At 40.7% G+C, this 15,743-nt stretch overlaps 1 long non-coding RNA gene across 1 annotated transcript in view; it reads right to left on the reverse strand.

Moving 5' to 3' along the window:
• The window catches only part of LOC141063595 (uncharacterized), a 1,081,275-nt gene that overhangs the window by 658,810 nt on the left and 406,722 nt on the right, over positions 1-15,743 (reverse strand). Inside the window, exon 3 of the long non-coding RNA XR_012224903.1 lies at positions 12,011-12,123. This is a non-coding gene — a long non-coding RNA (uncharacterized lncRNA). The remainder of the gene's footprint in view (positions 1-12,010; positions 12,124-15,743) is intronic.

The following is a 15,743-nucleotide window of genomic DNA, read 5'->3' on the forward strand; positions in this document are numbered from 1 at the left end:
TACTGGAGATACCAGGGGTGCTGAGGTAAAGAGGAGGCTCACACTGCTGCCAGCCATATCTGATCTAATACTGGAGATACCAGGGGTGCTGAGGTAAGAGGAGGCTCACACTGCTGCCAGCCATATCTGATCTAATACTGGAGATACCAGGGGTGCTGAGGTAAAAAGAGGCCACTCACACTACTGTCCACCATATCTGATCTAATACTGGAGATTCCAGGGGTGCTGAGAAAAAAAGAGGCCACTCGCACTGCTGTCAATCCTGTCTTTCTGATCTAATATTAGAGAAACCACGGGTGCTAAGGTAAGAGGATACTGCTCACACTGCTGTCCGCCCTCTCTATCTGATCTTAAGATACTAGAAGTGCAGCTGCTCACACTGCTGTCCACCACATCTTTTTGATCAAATACTGGAGATACCAGAGGTGGGTAGTGTCACAATCGGAGTTTGTATGACCGATGGCCGCACACGGCTATCACATGTGCAGGGGGGCTTATCTTAGTTATCCCACCGCTGCCAACAATGTGATGAAAACAGCAAGCTAGTCTTGCCCTAACAATTTACTGCAGGGGTTTATTGTAGATATCCCACTGCTGCCACAAAATGTCACGAACTGACGGGATTTATGTATGCCCCACTTTTCAGTTCCACTTTAGAACTCGCAGCTCGCCGGTGCCCCCCTTACCTTCAGGTCAGTCAGGGAACTACACCTAGGCTAATTAGTCGCCAGTCGGGCTACTTGTTGTGCATTGGCTATTAGGCACGCTGCAGCAAGGGAATAATAAATGCTTTGGCCGCAGCGACACATTCAGCTTATAAAACCCCTTCCGTCACTGCCAGCTAGCCTACCTAGCCAAAACACACTTCGCTACCACCAGCTTCCAAATTTATCTATTAATATTTAAAATTAATAAAGGGGTACGAAGCCAACCCAAATTAGTAGCGTAATCACTTCAGGCACGTATGAATTCATCACAGAGCAAGGAGACGGAACTAATACATTTTATATTTACTCCAAAAAGTAGGCAGTGTTTACAGAGATATAAAAAGATTTTAAAATGGGAGACAATTAAAATATGTACAATGCGAAAACAAAAAAAGGTGGGGTTAAGAGAAGAAATAAAACTCACATGTTACTTAGAGCATTTCAGGCAGAACCAGGCTGGTAGGAGGAGCCAAACGTCACCGTGCATTGGGGTCTTGGAGCAACTGCGTCCCAGGCTAGAAGGAGGCTGTCCAGTCTGAAAGTGACTTATACCCCTGGGCTTGTGACATCACTAAAGGGGCTGGTTTTTCAGCCCCCACCTACAGCTTGCAGAGGTACAATCTGGCTAAAAAACTTATAACAATCATAGCTTGGCTTGAGAACCTAGCAGAATAACGGCAGACACATTACCCAGCTTATCTTGAAATCAGCTTTCTGCTGACTCCAAACACTAGCTGTCTGTTCCCCGCAGTTCAAGAGAAATCCATTTATCTGCTTCTGTCCATGCTATAGTTTAGCAACAGGAACTGTAGCGAAGCTTCATCAGAGCACATTCTAAATATGTATCTGTCATTTTTCTGTCACGGATTGGGTCCGAGTTATGACATCTTTAATATTTCCCACACATGGGATTAGACAAAGAAAATTTCTCTCCTGGCTAATTAACATTCCTTGCAGTGATGTGGGGGGGTCAGGAAGGAGTGAGTGTGAAGTTGCAGGCAGAGGAGAACACAAGGCTGCAATGTGTGACAAGGGGGAAGGGGGGTCGCTTGGCTCTGTGCTGCTATGAATCGTTCTAGAAAGTGTAGAGAATGGAAGATTCTGGAATGTTCCGGAAAAGTCATACATGACATTTTACATTATAGTTACAGGTAGGTTAAAAGTGGCCACTCACACTACTGTCCAACCTCTCTAGCCAATCTAATATTGGAGATACCAAGAGTGCTGAGATAAGAAGAGGCCATTCTAACTGCAGTCTACCCTGTCTCTCTGATCTAATATTGTAGAAACAAGCGGTGCTAAGATGAGATGAGAAGACGTCGATCACACTGCTGTCCACCATGTCTTTCTGATCTGATACTTGAGATACTACCGGTATTGATGTAAGAAGTGGTTGCTCACACTGCTTTTCACCGTGTCATTCTGATCTAATGCTGGAGATACCATGAGTTCATTGGCAAATAAAGACAGAAAAGGGCACCTGCGCAAGAACAATATATGGGTCCCTCTTTGTGTCTGTGACGGACCCTGCTTGCTGATTTGAAGGTGTAAGTGGGTTGTCTTACCTCTTGGACCCCTGTGAGGCTGCATACATTGCACCAACGATATGTCCGCCCCTGCATGACTGCTAAAAGCAGAAGAGGTTGCTTACACTGCTTTTCACAATATCTTTTTGACTGAATACTAGAGATATTAGGAGTGCTGAAGTATGAAGAGGCTGTTCACATTGCTGCTCCCCTTGTCATACTGATTTACTACTAGAGATATCAGGGGTGCTGTGGCAAGAAGAGGCTACTGACACTGCAGTCCACCCTGTCCTTCAGAATGCTGAGTGACTGCTGAAATCTGGAGATTACCTTCTTCATGTACTGTATCTGCAGATCATAGCAGTGCCGCTTCCTGCTGCACATGCTCTCAGGCATCTGTCCTATTAACATAAGCAAAACGATCATAATTTGAGAATTACAAGTATTTAGGAATTTATTTATAATGCCATTTCCTTCCTTCCTTCATTCAAATCTGTTAATATTCCCAAATAACTCCGTCTTTGGTAAGACATAAAAATAGTAATTCTGACTTTGTCTTTTTATGGTGTCCAATGGACAAGATAAATGATATGCTCATTTTAAAGTTTGAGTCATTAGAGTCTGGGTATTAGCAAAAATATAACATTTATTTATAAAATATTAAATTTTTACAACAAAATCATTTTTTTAAATAAAAATGCTTTTATGTGTTGCCTCATTGTAAGCCATAACTTTTTTTATTTTTCCATTGGCATAGTTGTAGTATTTATAGGTACTATGTTGGGTGACATTTGATAGCTTTTATGAAGCATTTCAAGAAAAATGGGCATGATTTTTTCTACTTTTGTAAACATGTTTTTAAACTTTTCAGAAGTGATACATAAAACCAAGTGTTACACAGAGACAGTAGGAATCATAGAATCATAGAATCATAGAATCGTAGAGTTGGAAGGGACCTCCTGGGCCATCTGGTCCAACCCCCTGCTCAAAGCAGGATTCGCTAAATCATCCCAGTCAGATGTCTGTCCAGCCTCTGTTTGAAGACTTCCATTGAAGGAGAACTCACCACTTCTCGTGGCAGCCTGTTCCACTCATTGATCACTCTAACTGTCAAAAAGTTTTTTCTAATATCTAATCTGTGTCTCCTCCCATTCAGTTTCATCCCATTGCTTCTAGTCTTTCCTTGTGCAAATGAGAATAAAGTTGATCCTTCAACAATGTGACAGCCCTTTAGATATTTGTAGACAGCTATTAAGTCTCCTCTCAGTCTTCTCTTTTGCAAACTAAACATTCCCAAATCCTGCAACCTTTCCTCATAAGACAGGGTTTGCAGACCAGTCACCATTCTGGTCGCTCTTTTCTGAACTTGCTCCAGTTTGTTGATGTCTTTTTTAAAATGTGGTGCCCAAAACTGGACACAATATTCCAGATGAGGTCTGACCAAAGAGGAGTAGAGGGAAATAATGACTTCACGTGATCTAGACTGTATGCTTCTGTTAATGCATCCTAGAATTGCATTTGCCTTTTTTGCTGCTGCATCACACTGTTGACTCATATTCAGTCTGTGATCTATTAGTATACCCAAGTCTTTTTCACATGTGCTGTCACTTAGCCCTATTCCTCCCATTCTGTATATGCTTTTTTCATTTTTATTGCCCAGATGTAGTACTTTGCATTTCTCCCTGTTAAAAACCATTCTGTTAGTTGCTGCCCACTTCTCCAGTTTATTTAAATCTTTTTGAATCCTCTCTCTCTCTTCTCTAGTATTAGCTATCACTCCTAGCTTTGTGTCATCAGCAAATTTAATCAGTTTACCCTCAATTCCTTCATCTAAATCGTTGATAAAGATGTTGAACAATACAGGGCCCAGGACAGAGCCCTGTGGTACCCCACTTGAGACATTCTTCCAACTGGATGTGCAGCCAGTTAAGACCACTCTTTGGGTCCGATCACTAAGCCAGTTATGAATACACCTAACAGTTGCCTTGTCCATTCCATACTTAGTCATTTTTTCAATAAGGATTTTATGAGAGACTTTGTCAAATGCTTTGCTGAAGTCAAGATATACTATATCTACAGCATTTCCTTGATCCACCCAATCAGTGATACCGTCAGAGAAGGAAATTAAGTTAGTCTGACATGACTTATTAGTTACAAACCCATGCTGACTCTGTTTAATCACTTCATTCTTATCCAGGTATTGACATACATGTTGTTTAATAATTTGTTCAAAGATCTTTCCTGGTATAGAAGTCAGACTCACCAGCCTATAGTTGCCTGGGTCCACCTTCTTCCCCTTTTTGAAGACAGGAACAACATTTGCTCTTCTCCAGTCTTCTGGCACTTCTCCTGTTCTCCAAGAATTTTCAAAGATTATGGAGAGGGGTTCAAAAATTTCTTCTGCTATCTCCTTCAGTACTCTGGGGTGTAATTCATCTGGTCCTGGAGACTTGAATTCATTTAGGTTAGCTAAGTGTTTCCTCACTATCTTTCTGTTTATAGATATTCTGGATTCTTCTATTCCCTTAATAGGACAGTGAATAACAGTTGATGTTACATTTCCTTTCTGAGAGAAAACAGATGCAAAATAGGAATTTAAAAGTTCAGCCTTCTCAACATCCTGTCTTACCATTTCATCATTTTCATCCTGTAAAAATCCTATAGCATCTTTGACTTTTCTTTTGCTTTTGACATATCCCCAAAATCCTTTATTATTGCTTTTGACATCTCTTGCAAGCCTCAATTCATTTTCAGCTTTAGATAATCTGATTTGTGCCCTGCAGGTTCTGCAAACAGCATTATATTCTTCTTTAGATATACCTCCCTCTTTCCATTTTATAAACATTTTTTTCTTCCTTTTTAGCATGTGCTTAAGTTCTGTGTTCATCCATCCTGGTTTCCTTAAATGCTTCCTATTCTTCCCTCTTTTCGGAATTGTTAACAACTGTGCTTTGAGAATTTCATTTTTCAAGATTTCCCATCCTTCCTGGACATTTTTGTCTTTAAGGATATCCAGCCATTGGATCCCTCCAATTCTCTTTCTGAATCCCTTGAAATCTGCCTTTCTGAAATCTAACCTTGACGTCTGAGTCTTCACAGGTCTTCCGCCTCTAGTTATCCAAAATTCTAAAATAGCATGGTCGCTACCTCCTAGGGTCCCAGTCACTTTTACCTCCTCAACCATTTCCTCCCTGTTTATAAGGATTAGATCCAAGGTAGCAGTTCCCCTTGTTTTCTCCCCTACCTTTTGGAAGATAAAGTTGTCAGCAAGAGAGGATAAGAATTTCCTTGACCTGTTAGTTTTGCCTGAGAGAGATTCCCAACAAATGTCTGGATAGTTGAAATCTCCCATGACAACTATGTCATATGTTTTGGAGAACTTGGCCATTTGATGCATAAAGAGTTCATCCATATCTTCAGCTTGCACAGGCGGCCTGTAGTAAATGCCTACAATGGTGTCCTTTCCATTGTTCTGTCCTTGTATTCTTACCCAAACAGTTTCCACAGAACTCCCAGTCTCTGAAGCTTCAATCTCTGTGCAGATATACGCGTTTCTAACATACAATGCGACACCTCCTCCTCGTTTATCAAGTCTGTTTCTTGCAAATAAGTTGTATCCTTCTAGTCCCACCAAGTTTCAGTGATTCCAATGACATCATATTTCTTTTCCTGTGTTAGGAGTTCCAATTCTCCTTGTTTGTTGCCCATGCTTTGTGCATTAGTATAGAAACATTTTAGTTTGTGATAGGTTTCTCTTTCTCCGATATTTTTATTAATTAGATTCTTTTGTCTTTGTTCTTCCTTTCCACTTCTAATAGCAGAGTTCTCAATAGCATTTGTCAGGTGTATGGCTTTTTCTGGTCTTTTGCTTCCCTTCCCATGTAGTTCTAGTTTAAAGCTCTCCTTACAAGTGTAGCAAGGCGACTTCCAAATACATGCTTTCCAGTCTTCGTAAGGTGCACCCCATCTCTAGCAAGTAGTGCATCGTATAAGTAATTCACTCCGTGATCCAGAAATCCAAATCGTTGCTGACGGCACCATCGATGACACATCATCTCTCTCCTGCACCTGCAGCACCTCTTCACATTGGCTGAATTCAGGGGAGCAGATGGTCATTTCAACAGGCTGTATTTCAGCCTGGATCGCATCTACTGCAACAATCCAGGCTCATTTTGAAGCTGAAACTTTCATACACCTCACTTCAACCCCTGATATTTCAGGCTGAGTCACGGCTACAGCAACGACTCTAGCTTCATTTTAAAACTGAGGATCGTTACTGTAGCTGTGATCCCCAATAAGATTTGGCCATCAGTAGCCTGGACATGTTGCATAAGTCCTTGGCTACAAATTTGCCACCCTGCAAGGATGTATGTGCCACATCCTTGTCAAGGAAAGTATTAAAAAAAGGAAAGCACTGGTGCTCAAATCCGCCGTACGAAAGTCTTTAGGGCTATGTGCCCAAGCAGTTTTTAGGTGCTGCGGATTTCTCCCTGTGGATTTTGTAAAATCCGCAAGAAAATCCGCAGGTCAAAAGACCTGCGGTTTACCTGCGGATTAGCCTGCGGTTTCTCACCTCACAATCGTGAAGGTAGGAAACCGCAGTGGAATCCGCACAAAGAATTGACATGCTGCGGATTGTAACCCGCAGCAAACCCACGCTGAAAAATCTGCAGCATGTGCACTGCGTTTTTTATTTCCATAGGAAATAAAGGTAATGTATAACGCAGCAGAATCTGCTGCGGACCTGCTGGGCCGGATCCGCAGCAGAATCCGCAGCGTGTGCACATACCCTTACTATTATCTTTATCATACATGCCATTCACCTAAGAAACTAGCTATCACTGCCTAGTTCTATGACCTTTCAGGAAAAACAATAGATCCTCTTCACCTCTGCTTCTGCCTACACATAACCATATCTGCTGCTGTTCTGCTGAACATTTCTATAATTTAGAAAACCTTTACACTTTTATATATTTGGTGCAAATGAAAGCAACACAGCCACAAGCAAAAATGGACTTCAAAAATTTCCCTAATGATAAATTGCCCCTTTATATGCCGTTCTAAAGCAAATCATTTTAAGAAATAATTATCAAGAAATTGCTAATACATATTTGTCTAGGTGCCATGTTTTTTCCTTATCATTTCTTTTGAGAACATCCACATGTGTGTACAGTACCAATAGTCACACATATGATCATTAGCTTAGTCCCATTACCCAGAACATCTTTCACACACTTGTCCTAACATTGCTGATGACTGGCATCCTACGCAGAAATATTTCACTATGTATGAATCAGCAATGTCATAGAAAAACAACAAGGAAAGGCTCTAATACTATAAATTAAAACATAAAGTTCACTAGAACCACTGCTGCAACTGTGAGATAAGAGATGAAAGACTATATAGACTGTTTTTGCCATTTTCTGGTGGTAAGCAGAACTCAATACTTCCCAACCACCATTCCATTGAACTTGCCCAGGAGCACTGTTAAAACTGCAATGGACATGTGTCAATTCTTCATTTCAACTTATCAACCACAAATTTCTTGTGGACAACTCCTTTTTGCTATACTGTTCGAAGTACTGTAGGTTTCAACACTATGCTGCCAACACAATGTTTTGTTTTATTTTGAGAATGACAACTGAAATCCTTCCAAAATAAAAATCTATCTTGCCTACAAAGCTCAGTATTGGGAGGTTACAATCAATCAACCATTCACCTGGATTTAATATAATGAATTCTACTATCTAAGAAGGGTTCGGTCTATGGTTGCTCATGTATAGATGGTGACTAAATGGGCCCTTCCTTCTTTCCTGAACATGATTTGCTCCTGTGTAAAGGTGGAGAAGATGTCATAACATACTCCCTGAATACCCCTGACTGTATAGCTAATATGACTTGTGCTTTGTGGACATGGTTAACTGTAGGGCGGCCAGCACATAGTTGGGAAGGAGTAAATGGGCACTAGTGGATAGTTGCTGTTTTTATTGTTAGTCTACGTTGAGCTAGAGCGTAGAAAGGACAACCTCAGTCAGTTCTGGCTATCATCGGTTGGGTAGGAAGAGCAAACCTGCAAGGTAGCAAGTCCTCATAACAAGGAACAGTGATTGCAGTCTCTCCTCATAACAGGCAACTTGGAGCACCTACAGGAATTGAATTTTAAGCAAGTCTTAGTGTGGTGCCCTGCGTCTTTATCGCCACAAAAGGGTTAAATATGTACTGCTTTGTATGTGCTTTGTGAGCAATGGGAGTTATGCTTTCTCTGCTAGAGACCACAACACACAATTTGCCTCACTCCCTCACTTGTCTGAAGCTGAGAGCTAAGCAGACATACCCTAACTGGGAGGGGGAGGGGCCGAGTTGTTGTTCTCAGTCTGAAGAAGGAGGAAGAACATCTTGGAGGCCATGTTAAGACATGTGCTCGATCCAGGAGTGAGAGCTAAGAAGCATCAGGGGTCAGCCCCTAGACCATCCGTGCTTTCAGAGCAGGGTGGTAAGCTGAGAGACTGCGTGGGATTATATGACCAGCAGAAAAGTGTTTGCCCTGCAATAACCTAGGATCAGTGAAGGATAGTGCAAGTGGGAACTTGAGCTGCTTAACACAGGATTCACGCTGGAAGTTGCTGAAGGAGAAATACACAGTGAGAAGAGGCAATACTGGGAAGTTCTAAACTCCAGGAAGCTTTGGTCCCAGAAGGGATTAGAATAGCAGGAGGTTACACTGAGTTACACAAGCAGATTGAAGGATAACTCCCATTCTCCAGAACAGACTGTAACCTGGTGAGAGTTGTAATATCTCCTTGAAACCACCTGAACTACAGTATATGATAAAGTGACTTTCCTTGTCTCCTGCTTTATTACTCCGTGCCTTCTACTTTCATCACAATCTCTGGGGGTCTGTCCTGGTTGGAGAGGGTTTAACATCTGCACTGCCATCACCATCTACTCCCCCAGGGATCATACTACAGTCGAACACTCCAACTGGCGTCACAAATCACTACATAAACTTTATCCCCATCCAATTCTACCCCTTTTACATGACCGCCTGGGGCCACGGACCGGGTCACCGCCACTGTGACATCTCCCATTGAAGTTAAAGGGCTCGGTACCGAGTATCCCACGGCCCCTCGGGCGCGTCATTAGTGTTAGCTAGACCTGGAGGTCTTTGTGAATAAATATGGAATCAGCCAGACTAGTGTACGTCCATAAGGTTGTAGCTGGAAGAGCTCCCTTATAAAATTCGCAGAGTGTAGTCCGGATGCAGTGGTCACAGCGCAACACATCGACCCTAGTGGCCTTGTACTGCGAAGATGGAGGCACTCAGCGTAGCCTGCTTTTCATACGCAACATTCTATACAAGTAATGTACCGTTGTCCACAACTGTTAAGTGTGAACCGCTGTCATACTGTACAGATGAAAAACTTAAGCATTATTCCTGCTACCCATTTTACATATGTTACAGCCCTAGTAAATGAGAGTTTATTTTTGCAAACCTGTCTGTCTTCTTCATTGTGGAGTTAAAGGGTCTCAGCGTCTCACAAATAGTGGCAGAAAATAACCTGAAGGTGTCAGCAGCAGAATAAGAAACATATGCACACACGGGGAACCCTATGCAAGGTGTTTTGGGTAAACACCCTAAATAAATGTCAATGTCGGCCAGTCTCGTCTCTTACACTTGGATCAACTGTGCAGGCGCAGGAGAGCAAGTCTGAGAAAGTCCATGCGCACTTACGGTATAATAAGCAAGTTCTGCCCGAGTTACTCTCTGAGGAATAAGCAGCACTTGATCAAGTTTAGGAGAAATTAAGCTTAATGTGTCATTGCTAGGCATTAGTATCATGGTAAATCACTCCCTGAAAGCACATAACCAATACAGAAATATTCAGAGAGCAGAAGATGAAGTATAGTGGATCCGACAGTGACAAACAACTACTAAATATCTAGAGTAAGTGGCTACAAATCATATTTAACATAGGAGAAATTTATGGCCAGTAGAATATTATGAGTGACTATAGCTGATAAGCAAACGTCTTTAATTTGGGAACAATGGATGAAAGGGCTGCATCACTCACCACAATGAGAGGGGAACATTCCATAAGCAATACAAGCGGTCGCCAAGACAGCTTAAATAGTTGAACTAGGCTATGAGTGTGATGAAGAACAAAGCTATTTCTATTCTTGAAGTTTATTATTCACCATTTTCTTGTATCGGGCTGGGTTATAAGAGCACAGAGACAATGCCATAAATCAGTGGAATGATTCTTATGGAGCTGGAATCCACTGTAAGTGAATATGTGGAATATTTTTGTGATCCCTAAAATGGCACCTGATTTTTATAATCTCATATTTAAATAGTCGCAGTTCTTTCAGACAACATAATTTCATCTCTGATAAATAGTGAGCATAGTTGGCAATGTACAAATAACTTTATTTAAAAATGAAGTTGATGTGTCTAGTTGACTCTTTTATTTCTAACTTGCTGTTCACTGCCTGTTTTCCTAGGATAAGTCATCACCAAGACGGAGAACAGGAAGCCGAGGTCTGTCTTTATCTCTCTGCTCCTACTCTCCTGTCTGTCAAACTGCAGACAGGCATAACAGAGATGTAGGTTTTTAGTTTAGCACAAGAAAGCCACTGGTCAATAACAGCTACAATACACCCTCAGTAATTGAAAGGAAGTTCCAGCACCTATAGTTCTGGGGGAATGTTGAAGAAGAAAAATTGCCCACTCAAAGTTTATGGTAAATTACAGAGCATGAGAATCTGGATAGATCCTGAATATACCAGGCTAGTATGGGATTAGGAAGACCATCCTCTTTTACAAGCTACAGTATGTGTGAAAAGACAGATACACTTTAACTACTAGATGATCCGATTACATTGACATGTGTCTTGTGCATATAGTATACTAACAATATAGATAAGACAGTGGATCTAGCACATTGATTCCTCATGTTCCAGACCAATAATATGCTGACGCCTGAAGTCAAGAGATAGCTGTCAATCACTGAGTAGGACCACCCACTGGACTCATATGCATGGACTCACCAAGTATGTCACTGAATAGATTACAAGTTCTAAAGAAACCTTCCCCACATACCTTATATCTTTCTGATCAGTGTTTTAATATATTCTTGTACATAAAACCAACCATAAAGTTCATATTGGGTGTACTTAGTTTTTTCATCAAGATAAATGCGTTAAATAGTATTACTCTTTCTATATTTTTGTGTATCGACACAAAAGTCTCACTCTGCATGCATCAACAAAATGAAAAAATAAAATGTAATTCTAGCATGACAAAGAGCTGACAACCTGACAAAATAAACTATAAATCAACTTTTCTATAATCAAGAATCTATATAAAGTGTGAATAACTGTTTAAGGCATAAATCCCAGTGCGACACATCATGAAAATCTCTTATCACAGCAATAACTATACAAGCGAGATACAAATGTGATGATAAATTGTGCTTCAACGTTACCCAGCATTGCACCGGTAAATTTCAAATAACACAACCTTTCTTCCAGCATCACACAATCTACATACCCTCTGAATGACCAGAAGATTCTCCAACTCTGTAACTTCCTTCTGATGAAGAGAACTGTGCACATTAACTATTCTTGTGCTAAAGCATATAATTAAAGGCAGATCCTAGCATCCAAAGTCGTAGAACTTACTGTATTTCTTTTTATTAAGCATTTACACCTACAAGCGCAAAAAGGAAAAAAAAAAATTCAAACTCATAATGAACGAAATTAGTCATGCTGACTCACCAACCACCACTTCCTCTAGATGAATTCTTGTCATACTTCTGACTCTGACTGGTCAAATTCACATGGCTTTTGGATCTCTGCTGCAGCACTTCCAGTAACCACCCCAGTGTGGGCTAGCAAGAAAGACAGAGGAAACCTTACTATTTCTTTATGCAAAGGAAATAATCTTATCAGAGAAAAATACATTTGATTTTAGAATGGCAAAATGACAAATCAATGATATAGATATTTATTTATTTACCCATTCATTCATTTTCCCTTAACAACCAGGTGATGTCATAAAAAGCGACAGGGATAAGAAAGTGTTTCTATGTTCAGAATCTGGAAAAATTCTTTGACCCAAATAATTCACTTTATGGACAGGAAAACTGTCAGCATGAAAACAAGAATCTTGAAAACTTAAAGGGAATGGGGTAAAGTGCGGGCAAGAAACTGTACTTACTTAACTGTCTGGAGATGTGTCAGTAATCACTTTTGTCTGCTTTGCAGAGGCAACTTTTAACTGCTCTGCAGTGAAATTAGGGCTATTATTACACCTCACAAAGGAGTCACCTGCCTTTTCTGGGCTACTTCTGCGTAAGATATAATGACACCCTGCTCTGATCTTACTGCAGAGCAATTACAATTTGAGCACAACAGATATGTGTGATTACTGATGCATTTCCGGAAAGGCCATGTGGGGCAGGGGCAGTATAGCAGAGGTGACTGTGCTATAAAAGTAGAAAACCTGGTAGCAGGCTTTGTAATGTGACACAGCTAAATTCAGCTGCACTCTCCCTCCCCACACACTGACTCATGCAGGTTAGACCAGGGGAGTAGGGCTGTATCATTACATCTCACTCACTGAGAAACCTGCTCTCTAAGCTATGGTGGGGACGTGTTCTTCCCTTTGAGTGTTGCTGCTTGCTGGTGATTGGTCAGTGTCAAACGAGGAAAAGAACACGTCCCTAGTGAAAATAATCTGATAAAACCTACTTGGAATTAATGAAAATTAACTCATTGGGGGAAAATACTATGCTAATATCTCCACAACAGAGAGGCAAAATTTAGAAGATAAAAAAGAAAGAAAAAAAGTTCACTCTGCAGCCAGTATCACATTCTGTGTCTAGTTAAACATGACAAATTTGCTGAATATCCTCTTTAAATGCAGATGTGACGTAATAGGTTATCAACAGCCACTGGAGCTCAGCTAGGTAAATAACACAGCCATCATCTGACAGGTATGGGGTGTGCTCAGCTCCTCAGCCCACTCTATATACTCTCATACATCTATGGCTAAGAGATTAACGTTCTGAGTCGGGACAGATTGATACATGGCAGTAAAATCAGGTAGTTATTAACTACCAATAAGTGCTTAGTCATATAGAAGAAGAAAATAAGTCCCAGATAACCCCTTTACACCCCCTTTAAGCAAAGCCTACTCAAGTCTCCCTAAAACTGAATCAAGGTGTCTTAGTCAACAAAATCCTGTTCTACACTGATGAAGGGTCAAGCACTCAAAAATTTAGGTGGGCTTCTGGCATACAGTTTAATATCCCTAGTAATGTTGCCAGGCTCTTTGTATTGTTGGACATTGATGTATTAGGAGTTATCTTCAGAAGGTAGAACTTGCAAGATAGTTTCCTATGGAGAAGGCTAAATTATGTATGTGTATTATTGAGAATAAGAGTAATTGAAAACCACATACTCAATCTGGTGGGAACAAAAACTTTTTCTAATCCTAGGCAACAACTTTAAAATAATGACATCCCATAGAAAATAAGATCATCAGAATGTTCACAGAAGCATAAAGGAAATCAGATCAAGAGTAGTGTTGAGCGAATTTGTTTAGGTTCCATCTTATTCGTCAAGCTATAGCGCTTACTGAATAAGCTGCAGAGGGAATCCAGCTTCCTGAATCGCTCCCACTGATCAACTGATCGGCGCACCACAGCTGCAGGTGTTCCGGCTGTAACACAGTCACAGCACATGCATGGAGAGCCTGTTGTTGGGATTCACACTAAATATAAAGCAATCCACATTAAAAATAAAAACAAGAAAACCAAATTTTATGATTTTTAAAAATTTAAATTGCATTTTACTGCATGAAATAAGTATTTGATCACCTACCAACCAGCATGAATTCTGGCTCTCACAGACCTGTTAGTTTTTCTTTAAGAAGCCCTCCTCCTCTGCACTCATTACCTGTATTAATTGCATTCATCACCTGTATAAAAGACACCTGTTCACACACTCAATCACACTCCACTATGGCCAAAACCAAAGAGCTTTCTAAAGACACCAGGGACTAAATTGTAGTCCTGTACAAGATTGGGATGGGCTACAGGACAATAGGCAAGCAGCTTGGAGAGGAGGAAACAAATGTTGGCGCAATTATTATAATACGGAAGAACCGCAAGATGACTGTTAAACTTCCTCGGACTGGGGCTTTATGCAAGATGTCGCCTCTTGGGGTAAGAATGATTCTGAGAATGGTCAGTGATCATCCCAGAACTACATGAGAGGACCTGGTGAATTACCTGAAGAGAGCTGGGACCACAGTTTCAAACATTATCGCTGGTAACTCACTACGCCATCATGGATTAAAATCCTGCAGGGCACAAAAGGTTCCCCTGCTCATGCCAGCACATTATAGGCTCGTTTAAAGTTCGCCAATTAACATCTGGATGATCCAGACGAAGCATGGGAGAACTGTTGTGGTCAGATGAGACCAAAACATTTTGGTACCAACTCCACTTGTTGTGTTTCGAGGAAGAAGAAGGATGAGTACAACCCCAAGAACACCATCCCAACCGTGAAGCATTGTGAGGGAAAAATTATACTTTGGAGGTGCTTTTCTGCAAATGGTATAGGATGACTACACCGTATTGAAAGGAGGATGGTTGGGGTCATGTATCACAAGATTTTGGCCACAAGCCTCCTTCCCTCAGTAAGAACATTAAAGAAGGGTCGTGACTGGGTCTTCCAGCATGACAATGACCTGAAACACACAGCCATGGCAACTAAGGAGTGGCTCTGTAAGAAGCATTTCAAGGTCTTGGAGTGGACTAGTCAGTTTCCAGACCCGAACCGAATAGAAAATCTTTGGAGGGAGCAGATACTCAATGTTGCCCAGCGACAGTCTCAAAACCTGAAAGATCTGGAGTAGATATGTTTGGAGGAGTGGGCCAAAATCCCTGCTGCAGTGTGTGCAAACTTGGTTAAAAACTACAGGAAACGTCTGACCTCTGTAATTGTAAACAAAGGTTTCTTTACCAAATATTAATTTCTGTTTTTCTATTGTATCAAATACTTATTTCATGCAATAAAATGCAAACTAATTATGTAAAAATCAAACAATGTGATTGTCTGTATTTTTTTAAAGATTCTGTCTCACAGTTGAGGTGTACCTACGAACAAAAATTACAGACCTCTGCATTCTTTGTAGATGGGAAAACTTGCAAAATCGGCAGTGTATCAAATACTTATTTTCCCCACTGTAGCAGGGCTGAAGCCCTGCTATGTGTAGCACAAGCAATCAGAAGATCGCAGCTTCAAGTCTCCTAAGGAGACTATTGAAAAAGGTAAAAAATGTTAAAAAAAATTTTTTAAAATATTTAAAAAATTAAAAAAGTTCAAATCACCCCCCCTTCCCCATTCAAAATTAAGCAATTAAAAAAATCCAAAATACAGATATTTGATATCACATCCCATTGAAAGCAAGCAGAGATCTTCACAACTAAACAAAGCCTAA

The sequence above is a fragment of the Dendrobates tinctorius genome, unplaced genomic scaffold, assembly GCF_039654945.1.
Source record: "Dendrobates tinctorius isolate UK_male_01 unplaced genomic scaffold, ASM3965494v1 ptg000250l, whole genome shotgun sequence".
NCBI classification, from domain to species: domain Eukaryota; kingdom Metazoa; phylum Chordata; class Amphibia; order Anura; family Dendrobatidae; genus Dendrobates; species Dendrobates tinctorius.